Source organism: Castor canadensis, chromosome 2 (assembly GCF_047511655.1).
Source record: "Castor canadensis chromosome 2, mCasCan1.hap1v2, whole genome shotgun sequence".
Lineage (NCBI taxonomy): Eukaryota > Metazoa > Chordata > Mammalia > Rodentia > Castoridae > Castor > Castor canadensis.
In genome coordinates, this window is record NC_133387.1 from 77923388 (window position 1) to 77935745 (window position 12358).

General features: G+C 36.3%; 1 long non-coding RNA gene across 1 annotated transcript in view; it reads right to left on the reverse strand.

Moving 5' to 3' along the window:
* The window catches only part of LOC141417357 (uncharacterized), a 137315-nt gene extending 129079 nt beyond the window's left edge, over positions 1 to 8236 (reverse strand). Inside the window, exon 1 of the long non-coding RNA XR_012441891.1 lies at positions 8109 to 8236. This is a non-coding gene — a long non-coding RNA (uncharacterized lncRNA). The remainder of the gene's footprint in view (positions 1 to 8108) is intronic.
* Between the last annotated feature and the right edge of the window lie 4122 nt (positions 8237 to 12358).

Below are 12358 nucleotides of genomic sequence, written 5' to 3' on the forward strand. Positions count from 1 at the left end.
GTAGATTTACCAAGCCAACAGCCCCCCAAAACAAGCAAGAATAGCAATACTTATCTCTGACAAAGTAGACTTCAAACTTACATTGATCAAATGAGAAAAAGAAGGATATTCCATACTAATAAAAGGGGAAATAGACCAAAAGGAAATACCAATTATCAACTTATATGCACCCAATGTCAACGCACTCAATTTCATCAAACATACTCTGAAGGACCTAAAAGGATATATTAACTCAAACACAGTGGTTGTGGTAGACTTTAACACCCCATTATCATCAATAGATAGGTCATCCAAGCAAAAAATCAATAAAGAAATCTTAAATCTAAAATATACCATAGATCAACTGGACCTACTTGATGTCTACAGAACATTTTATCCAACTTCTACACAATACACATTCTTCTCCACAGCCCACAGAACCTTCTCCAAAATAGATCATATCCTAGGGCACAAGCAAGCCTCAGCAAATATAAGAAAATAGAAATTATACCATGTATTCTATCTGATCACAATGCAATAAAACTTGAGCTCAACAACAAAATTAAAGACAAGAAACATTCAAAAAGCTGAGAACTGAATAACTCATTGATTAATGAACAATGGGTCATCGATGAAATAAAAGGAAATTAAAAAGTTCCTGGAAGTCAATGAAAATGAAAACACAACCTACCGGAACCTATGGGACACAGCAAAGGCAGACCTGAGAGGAAAATTTATAGCCATGAATGCATATATTAAAAAGACTGAAAGATCCCAAATCAATGACCTAATGATACATCTCAAACTCTTAGAAAAACATGAACAAACAAATCCCAAACAAATAGAAGGAGAGAAATAATAAAAATAAGAGCTGAAATCAATGAAATAGAAACCAAAAAACCATACAAAGAATTAATGAAACAAAAAGTTGGTTCTTTGGAAAAATAAACAAGATCAACAGACCCCTGGCAAACCTGACTAAAATGAGGAGAGAAAAACCCAAATTAGTAGAATCAGGAATACAAAAGGGGAGATAACAGCAAACACCATGGAAGTCCAGGAAATCATCAAAGACTACTTCAAGAACCTATATTCAAATAAATTTGAAAATCTTAAAGAAATGGATAGATTTCTAGATACATATGATCATCCAAAACTGAACCAAGAGGAAATTAATCACCTGAATAGACCTATAACACAAAATGACATTGAAGCAGCAATCAAGAGTCTCCCAAAAAAGAAAAGTCCAGGACCTGATGGATTCTCTGCTGAATTCTACCAGACCTTTAAAGAAGAACTGATACCAACCCTCCTTAAACTGTTCCACAAAATTGAAAGAGAAGTTAAACTGCCTAACACATTTTATGAAGCCAGTATTACACTTATCCCAAAACCAGGCAAAGACATCTCCAAAAAGGAGAAGTATAGGCCAATCTCCTTAATTAACATTGATGCAAAAATCCTCAATACAATAATGGCAAACCGAATTCAACAACACATCAAAAAAGATCATTCACCATAACCAAGTAGGCTTCATCCCAGGAATGCAGGGGTGGTTCAACATATGAAAATCAATAAACATAATAAACTACATTAACAGAAGCAAAGACAAAAACCACTTGATCATCTCAATAGATGCAGAAAAAGCCTTTGATAAGATCCAACACCATTTCATGATAAAAGCTCTAAGAAAACTAGGCATAGAAGGAAAGTACCTCAACATTATAAAAGCTATATATGACAAACCTACAGCCAGCATTATACTTAACACAGAAAAACTGAAACCAGGAATCAGGTTCCTCTAAAATCAGGATCAGACAAGGATGCCCACTATCTCCACTCCTATTCAACATAGTACTGGAATTCCTAGCCAGAGCAATTAGGCAAGAAGAAGGAATAAAAGGAATACAAATAGGTAAAGAAACTGTCAAAATATTCCTATTTGCAGACAAAATGATGTTATACATTAACCCAAAAAATTCTACTCAGAAGCTCCTAGACACCATCAACAGCTATAGCAAGGTAGCAGGATATAAAATTAACATAGAAAAATCAATAGTATTTCTATACACTAATAATGAACAAACTGAGAAAGAATATATGAAAACAATTCCATTTCAGTAGCCTCAAAAAATTCAAATACCTAGTTGGAAACTTAACAAAGGATGTGAACGACCTCTACAATGAAAACTATAAACTTTTTAAGAAAGAGATTGAGGAAGACTATAGAAAGTGGAGAGAGCCCCCATGCTCATGGATTGGTAGAATCAACATAATAAAAATGTCTATACTCCCAAAAGTAATCTACGTATTTAATGCAATTCCCATCAAAATCCCAATGCATTCATTAAAGAGATTGAAAAATCTACCATTAAATTAATATGGAAACACAAGAGGCCATGAATAGCCAAGGCAATACTCAGTCAAAAGAACAATGCCCAACTTCTAACTATATTATAAAACAATAACAATAAAAACAGCATGGTACTGGCACAAAAACATACATGAAGACAAGTGGAACAGAATAGAGGACCCAGATAAGAAGCCACACAACTATAACCAACTTATCTTTGACAAAGGCACTAAAACTATATGTTGGAGAAAAGACAGCCTGTTCAACAAAAACTGCTGGGAAAACTGGTTAGCAGTCTGCAAAAAACTGAAACTAGATCCATGTTTATCACCCTATACCAATATTAACTCAAAATGGATCAAGGATCTTAATATCAGACCACAAACTCTAAAGTTTATACAGGAAAGATTAGGAAATACTCTGGAATTAATAGGTATAGGCAAGAACTTTCTCAGTGGAACCCCAGCAGCTCAGCAACTAAGAGATAGCATAGATAAATGGGACCTCATAAAACTAAAAAGCTTCTGCTCAACAAAAGAAATGGTCTCTAAACTGAAAAGAATACCCACAGAGTGGGAGAAAATATTTGCCAGCTACACATCAGACAAAGGACTGATAACCAGAATATATAGGGAACTTAAAAAACTAAACTCTCCCAAAATTAATGAACCAATAAAGAAATGGGCACATGAACTAAATAGAACTTTATCAAAAGAAGAAATTCAAATGGCCAAAAAACTCATGAAAAAATGATCACCATCTCTAGCAATGAAAGAAATGCAAATTAAAACCACACTAAGATTCCACTTCACCCCTGTTAGAATAGCCATCATTAGCAACACCACTAACAACAGGTGTTGGCGAGGATGTCGGGGAAAAAGGAACCCTCTCATACTGCTGGTGGGAATGTAAACTAGTACAACCACTCTGGAAAAAAATTTGGAGGCTACTTAAAAATCTAAGCATTGATCTACCATATGATCCAGCAATACCACTCTTGGGGATATACCCAAAAGAATGTGACACAGGTTACCAGAGGTACCTGCACACCCATGTTTATTGCAGCACTATTCACAATAACCAAGTTATGGAAACAGCCAAGATGCCCCACTACTGACGAATGGATTAAGAAAATGTGGTATTTATACACAATGGAATTTTATACAGCCGTGAAGAAAACCAAAATGTTCATTCACTGGTAAATGGATGGAATTGGAGAACATCATTCTGAGTGAGGTTAGCCTAGCCCAAAAGACCAAAAATCGTATGTTGTCCCTCATATGTGGACATTAGATCAAGGGCAAACACAACAAGGGAATTGGACTTTGAGCACGTGATAAAGTGAGAGCACACAAGAAGTGTATGAGGAAAGGTAAGACACCTAAAAAACTAGATAGCATTTGTTGCCCTCAACACAGAGAAACTAAAGCAGATACTTTAAAAGCAACAGAGGCCAATAGGAGAAGGAGACCAGGTACTAGAGAAAAGGTTAGTTCAAGAAGAAATAACTTAGAAGGTAACACACATGCACAGGAAATCAATGAGAGTCAACTCCCTGTGTAGCTATCCTTATCTCAACTAGCAAAAACCCTTGGTCCTTCCTATTTTTGCTTATACTGTCTCTTCAACAAAATTAGAGATAAGGGCAGAATAGTTTCTGCCAGGTGCGAGGGGCAAGCAGGGGTGAGGGAGGGAGCAAGGAAAAATAAAATAAAATCTGTCTTGTAAACTTTTTGCCGTGATCATCCATAGATGCTATGAAGCACCACTAAATTTAGGTCTGAGATTCTTCAAAACAAAAAAAATAAGAAGTGACCTTCTTTTGTCTCTTCTGACTAATTTGAGTTTGAAGTCTACTTTACACCAACAAATACCTAAGAATAAACTTAACAAAGGATGTAAATGACCTCTACAAGGAAAACTATAAACTATTGAAGAAAGAAATGGAAGAAGACTGCAGAAGATGGAAAGCTCTCCCATGCTAACGGATTGGTAGAATCAACATAGTGAAAACAGCTGTACTACCAAAAGCAATCTACATGTTCAGTGCAATTCCTGTCAAAATCCCAATGAAATTCATAACAGAGATTGAAAAATCTACCCTAAAGTTCATTTGGAAACACAAAAGACCACGAATAGCCAGGGCAATGCTGAGCAAAAAAAGCAACACTAGAGTTATCACAATACCCGACTTCAAACTATACTACAGAGTCATAGCAATAAAAACAGCACAGTACTGGAACAAAAACAGATATGAAGACCAGTGGAACAGAATTGAAGACCCAAATATGAATGGATGTAGCTATGCCCACCTGATATTTGGTAAAAGCAACAAAAATATACAATAGAGAAAAGATAGCCACTTCAGCAAATGTTGATGGGAAAACTGGATATCTGCAGGCAGGAAACTGAAACTACACCCATGTCAGTCATCCTGTACTAGTATCAACTCAAAGTGGATTGCCAGGTGCCAATGGCTCACACCTGTAATTCTAGCTCCTCAGGAGGCAGAAATCAGGAGGATCGCAGTTCAAAACCAGCTCAAGCAAATAGTTTGTGAGATCATCACAAAAAAGGGTTAGTGGAGTGGTTCAAGGTGTAGGCACTGAGTTCAAACCCCAGTACCACAAAAGAAAAAAATATAAGTGGATTAAGGACCTTAACATAAGACCTGAAACTTTGAAGCTAATACAGGAAAGAACAGGGAATACAATGGAATAGGCATACACATTGACTTCCTCAGAACTCAAATGGCTCAGCAACTAAAAGAAAGGATTGACAAATGGGACTACATGAAATTAAGAAGCTTCTGCACAATAAAAGAAATGGTAACCAAATTGAAGAGGCTGACCACAAAATGGGAGAAAATCTTTGCCAGCTATACATCTGACAAGGGATTAATAACCAGAATATGCAGGGAGCTCAAAAAAAAATTCAAAACAATCAATGACCCAATAAAGAAATAGGCAACTGAACTGAACAGAACCTTTTCAAAGGTCCAGATGGCTAAAAAACACTTGAAGAAATGCTCAACATTCCAGGCCATAAAGGAAATGCAAAGCAAAACCACATTAAGATTCCACCTCACTCCTATTAGAATGGGTACTATCAGGAACACAAACAATGAAAAATATTGGCAAAGATGTGGAGAAAAAGGAATCCTTATACACTGCTGGTAGGAATATAAAATAGTACAACCAGTATGGAGGCTCCACAAAAAACTAAAAATAGATCTGCCATACAACTCAGCAATAACACTCCTAGGGATATACCAGAATGAATGTACGTCAAGTTACAACAAAAGAACCTGCACACCCATGTTTATTGTAGCATCATTCACAATAACTAAGCTATGGAAACAGCCAAAATGCCCCACTACTGATGAATGAATTAAGAAAATGTGGTATTTATATACAATGGAATGAATAGAAAAAATAGAAGAGATGAACCAAATAGGGCTATAATAAACATATACAAGAAAGTACCACAAGCAAACTCCCTGTGTAAGTATCTTAAACAAGGAAAAATGTCATTTTTTTTTCTTTTTTTTCTTATACAAAATTGAAGGACAGGAGGGTAGAACAGGTCCTGCCTGGGGAGGTTGGTATCAGTGGGAGTAGAGAGGAGGTAGGGAAATGATGAAGGAAAGTAAATATGGTACACATACTTTGTACACATATATGTAAATGGAAAAATGCCATCTGTTGAAACTATTCCAGGAATGCAGGGAGAAGGGAGAGATGAAGGACAATGGTAGAGGGTGTGAATTCAGTTATGATATATGTGATACATTGTAAGAACCTTTGTAAATGCCACAATGTATCCCCATCTAGCACAATTTAAAAAAGAAAAGAAAAACAGAAAACTGATTGCTTTAGCATTTTAACTACTCAACAAACTAAAATTCCTTCAAAAGAAAAAATATTTTAAGAGCAAAAAAAAAACCAGAAAAATAAATCATTACGTGGATATCATAACAGGCAAAAAGCAAATCAAAACAGTTTTCAGCATTTTATTTCATATCTATTTCGTGTTTAAGCCTCCAGTTAAAGATGAGGAAATAGCATTGTTCTGGAACTCTGTTGGCTATTCCACAAGTGAGGAAGGCATGAGCTAAAGAACAAATGAATCCTCAAGCAAGGGGCCTTCTTCTTCCAGAAGGAACTATCACTGTCTCATTTAGTTTCAGCTTGGTTTGAGTAAAACTCATAGAAGACATCATGCTACTGAATAAAACTTTCCTTGTGTTGTTTCCTGTTGCAGAGACAAGATGAGAATAAATTCTACAGAATAACAGCCTGTCGAGGTAGCAACATATTAATTAAACTAAAATTCTTCCTGGCATAAGCTTTATGGCTAAGATATGTGAATCTGACCATTTTATTATAACTACATTGTCATTTTCACCTGTAAGCCATTTTTCCACCTTGAAGCAACCAATGCACATTTAGTAGAGTATCTTCTGGTTCCCCACTATAGTCTGGGTTACAGAATATCAACTCTTTCCAGCTCCATACTTGTAAGCCAGGTCACGTGATTTTATGTTGGATGGTGTCCCTTTCATCACTGAGGTGTGGTTTTCAAATAAAATACTTTCAGAATATGGCTTGACTCCAAAGACTGAAATCAGCTTCATCATACATCTTAACTATGTCCCTTATTACAAGCAAAAGTGACCCCCCACCAGGGATCATTTCAAAAGTTTGATTTGAATAAAATAGAGATGGGTGGGTCTGTTAATCCCATTTTATCTCCCATGACTCTGTGGGTGTTTGGGCAGTGCTATATTAAGCAATATATTGATATGGGTCTAAAAGGAATGCTACATGACTATGAGTCATTATACCCATCACTTCAAACCTGTTTTGGTAGCTGGCAGGAAATGGTATATGTCTCTGGAGCATAAAATTGGCCTCAAAGTAGGTAGGGGCCTATGAAAACTTGATGTAATATAAATAGTGTTTTTCTCAAATATTTATAAGTTCATTCCTATCCTACATTAGAGGTCAAATCTACCTCTGAGAGATTCCACATGGATTTCTGCATTCTTTGGGCTTTGCCACATTTGCAATTCAGCTCCTTTCTGAAGTGTGTGGGAACAGCAGCATAAAGTTATCAAAAAAGCAGTTGGCTTGGAGTTCACCTGTGGTACTTCCATCCAAGTCAGTTCAAGGATCTCTAGTTTACTCAAAACTGGGAATACACTTGGATGTGCTTTTCTTTGGGAGTTAGCTCTCTTTCTGTAGGTTGCTGAAATTCCAAGTAGTGGGGGAAAAAAATTAGTTCTTTCTAAGATCTCTCAGGGAAAATACTGCTCTCAGAGATAGCATCAGCACCATCACCCCAATGTCCACTGAACTTGCTCAGAGAATTTTTAATAATATCCATACTTTCCCACTCACTTTAGTAACTTGAAACACTCTGGAAAATAAAAAGCAGTTCCTCCTCCCCAAATTTTGAGTACTACTTTCCTTAATCAGAAAACATACAGGGAAAACATTGAAATCCCTTAAGCATAAATCAGTTAGCCTAAGTCACCAACCCCTTCACACTGCTAAGAGAATAGATTGTTACTTAGAGTGAGGATAGTTTAAGCAAAGACTCTAACAACAGCAATTAATATTTATAAGCAGCTAACTTAATCTAATAATAAACATGATAATACCCCATTTTACAGTTGTCATGTCTCACAAAGAAGTAATTTTCCTACAATCATATTGTTCATATTTACAGAATGATTCAGCCATAGCACCCTAAAGCAGAGACTCTGTCATACCTGATTCCAAGTCAAGGAAATATCTTTTATTCTTCAGCCTGTTAATCCAGGTCAGGGCTGACAGGCTAGAGTATAAATCCTTCTTCAGCATGCTCTTCCTACCTTGGGCACCCAATCCTTTCTCATAGTCCATTAAGTCTGTTTTCTAAAAAACACAAGTTGTCAGTCAGGAAATGTGACTGTAAGTCACTGCTGGACCTCCTCTGAATGACATTTGCATTTAAATCACCTTGTTCTATTTTTGAACCGAACAGTTTCTCAAAAAGTTTCCATAAAAAGAATTTTAGATATCTATGAGCAAATGGAGAGGAAAGATGGGCCAGAAATGTGTAGGCAGAACAGAAGATTTTTCTGAATGCCTCAGAAGCCATACCATGTGGAGTTGCCAACTCCACAAATAGTTCTTTTCCTGAGGGGTCTGTTTTGCTGTTACATAAGGAATAGAAATCGTATCCAAGCCTATTAAATTCAGTTTCATTATTAACATAGGACTCTATAGAATACCCAGAAGCAAAGTAAATAAATGATAGTCAACACTCTTGGAAGCATCACGATGTCACTGAAGAGACCAAGCACATATGTGAAGACATGGAAGACTTAAAGGACAACAGGATCACAGTGATGTGATTTGCCAAAGCAATTCACTGAAGCAATAGCTGCTGTAGGAAATTAAGAGATTGGAAAGTCAATCTAGGGCACAGAATTTGAAAACATTTTCAGAAAGAGCAATGACTTGCTATGAACCCTGGTAGTTGAAGGGTGAAACAAGAGCATTAAATGTAGAAATGAAAATATCATAGTGTAGGAGTGAGAACAAAACCTCAATGGGCTGAAAGAAAATATCTATCATGTTAATTTCTCTCCTCTCCACCTTTTCAGTTATTTCATGGACATTCATTGATCATCTAATTTGTGCTAGACTCAGCTCTAAACATGAGGAATTATTCATAAAGTTTACATTCTAATGGGGGAGACAGATACATAGACAAATAGAGAAATAATAAAAATTCAGATAGTGGTAAATGCTAAGAAAAAAAATGACACAAGGGGATAATTACTAGAGGAAGCTGTCTTAGTCCAGATCTCAGATGTTAAAGTTATAGCTCTCAGAACTTCAGGATATGATTAAATTTGGAGATAATTTTTTTTTTGGCCATACTAGGGTTTGAACTCAGAGCTTCATGCTTGTTAGGCAGGTACTCTACCACTTGAACCACACCCCACCTTTTTGATTTAGCTATTTTTCAATAAGGTCTTGCATTCATGCCCAGGCTGGTCCTCCTATTTATGCTTTCTGCTATACCAGGGATGACAGTTATGTGCCACCACGCCCAGCTTATATTGATCGAGAAGGGGGTCACATGAACCAGGCTGACCTTGAACTGCTATCCTCTGAATCTCCACTTACCCAATAGTTAGGATTATAGGCATATGCCACAACATCTGACTGGAAATATCTTTAAAAAAGTATTAATGATGTAAACAGATGGATGAACTCTTTAAAGAGGCTTAAAAAAAGAAGGTCATTAGAGCAGACCTTAATCCAACATGACTGATCTCTTTATAGGAACAGGAAATTTGGAGCTAGGCATTGGGAACTATTGACTAACTAATTGGCAGGTAGGGGTGGAAGGACTGCAAACCAAGGCTGGCCCCTGGCAAAAAGCATGAGATTTTATCTGAAAAATAAACTAAAGTCAAAAGGACTGGAGGTGTGGTTCAAATGGTAGAGCACTTACTCACCAAACTCAGTGCACTGAGTTCAAATCCCAGCACCACAAAAAAAGAAGAGGAAATTTAAACAAAGACACAAAAAGGAAACTATGTGGAGACACAGGGAGATGATGGCCTGTGAAGCCCAGGAAAGAGGTCTCAGAAGAAACTGCACCTCCCCACTCCTTGATCCCAAATTTCTGGCCTCCAGGAATGTGAGATAATACATTTCTGTTGTTTCCATACCCAGTCTACAGCATGCTGTTATGGCAGCCCTAACTAAGTAATATAGAAGGCTCCTTAGAATGGTCAAGAAAAGCTTCTGTGAAGTGGTGACAGTTAATACCTGGGCTGAAACTTACATAAATACTGTTCCAAGCAGAGAAAAGTTCAAGTGGAAGAGACCTAAGACAGAAACTTCAAAAGACAGAAAGAAGTCTAGCATATCTGTGGCACAGTGAATGGGAGGATGTGATAAATACTGTCTGCTGGACAGTGAAATGTTCTCTTCTGCTTCACAGGGATGCTGCAAGTACAAATAATGGGACAGCAGGTGGGAAGAGTTGTCACTAGATAAGAAAAAAGACACCTTCACATCATAAAAGGAGGGAAGGATGAATATGTGTAAGTAGATACAGTTCAGTCTTATCTATTCTTTTAAAAATAAATAAGACAAGGTCATCAGCTGAGAATGTTAGAAAAGGGGAAATAATGTCATCTAGGAAGGCAAGTGAATTAATGGGAGAAGTTAGTAGATTGAAAGTCTGTGTTGGGTATCCATCTGATATCTATGGTTATGATTTTTCCCTAATAATGCTCAGTCCTTTGATGTGGGTTCAGCAGGGAGACAGTTTGAGTTTAATCAGAGTTGTGGTGCTGCAGATGAATGCAAGTGGGGCCAAGATAATAAGGCTTGTTTTTAACAGACTGGTTATAATATCTGATCAAGACACTCAGGCCTCCACCTCCTCTCTTTCTTTGTGATCTTGGCGGTCTAGAGGGCTTTATGTTACTTGCTAAAAGACCCAGTGACATGGTCATGGTCATATAAGACCAAATTATGAAGGATTTTAAATGCTTAAGTGGGAAGTTAGACTTGATCTTAGTCAAAATGGAGGACTAGAGGTATAGCTCAAGCAGTAGAGTGCTGCTGTGCAAGTGTATAGCCCTGAGTTCAAACCCCATTCACACCAAAAATAAATAAATAGATAAAAATAAAACACAACTAATAGAAAAATTGATAGTTATTCTTATTTTAAACAAGGAAATAATAAAACTTTTTAAAAATCAAATATGGTTTAGGAAAAAAAGGACACAAAAAAATAACAAATTTCCTCTTTTCTCTCAAGTAATCAGGGTGTATGAGGGTATATATACTACCTGAGTTTACTTAGTAGAACAGTTGTCTTATCACTAAAGAATATCTTAAGAAATTAATTATATCCACCATGCAAAGTCTATCAAAAAGAAATTAGTGGAACATAATTACTGTATTCTAGGTACTTTTGTTATTAGATAATATAAACAATGATGAATTTCCCAGAAAAATTCAAATTCAAATTCAAGTATCCTCACATTGTTCCAGATGATACCCTCATTCTGGTTAAATTACATAATTTCATTGCTATCTTTGATAACCATCACAACTAAGCCAAAGTCATTAACATCAAGGGAACAAAACTTAGAATGTGGATTAAAATCTTATACAATAAAGATACCAGAATATGGGAATAAGCAGTTTCCTTGTCAAAAATCTCACAATTTTGTAATCATTAGGTCCAGTGTGGGAATTTACTTGATATGTTTAGACTTATTGATGCTCTAAGACTGATTTTGTCTAAAACATTAAGTAAAAAAAAAAATGTCATTTTTTTCCCATGTTCAACCATTCAGGCCCTATCTTGGAAACAGTCAAGGTACACAAGCTCAATTTTAGGATACTACTTTGAATTGAAAGGGCAGACAATTCTAATTGTGTGCATTCCATCAGTGTATTTTTAGACCAATATATTATTGAGAGTATGACACAAGAGGCTGTAGCAAAGAGATTTCAATACACAAGAGGCTCAAACAAACTTGAGGTATATTTCTACATCAGTCTGGAAGGAGCTAGCTCATAGAGTGGTCCAGGAGGACTCCATCCTGTAGTTCTGTGATACTGAAGACAGAGATTCTTAAAAGTTTTGGTCTTACCACCACTTTACACTCTACAGGCTCTTGAAGAGGACCATGAAGAAATTATGTTTATCTGGGAAATATCTATTGATATTTAATATATTAAAAATTAGAGCTAGATGATTACTTAAATATTTGTTTATTTATTTACAAAACTATAATAAATCCATTGCTTGCTTTGTCAGGTAGTTTATAAGTGTCCATTCCTTAAGGTAAGTTACTCTTGCTTTATTTTGTTCCTTTGGTAGTGTCATGTTTCCCTGATTGGTCTTGATCATGTGGCAATACATTTAAAGAGATAGATACTTACTCTAATCTTTACAGACTTGCTTTGGCAGGGAAAACTATACACCAATAAATAC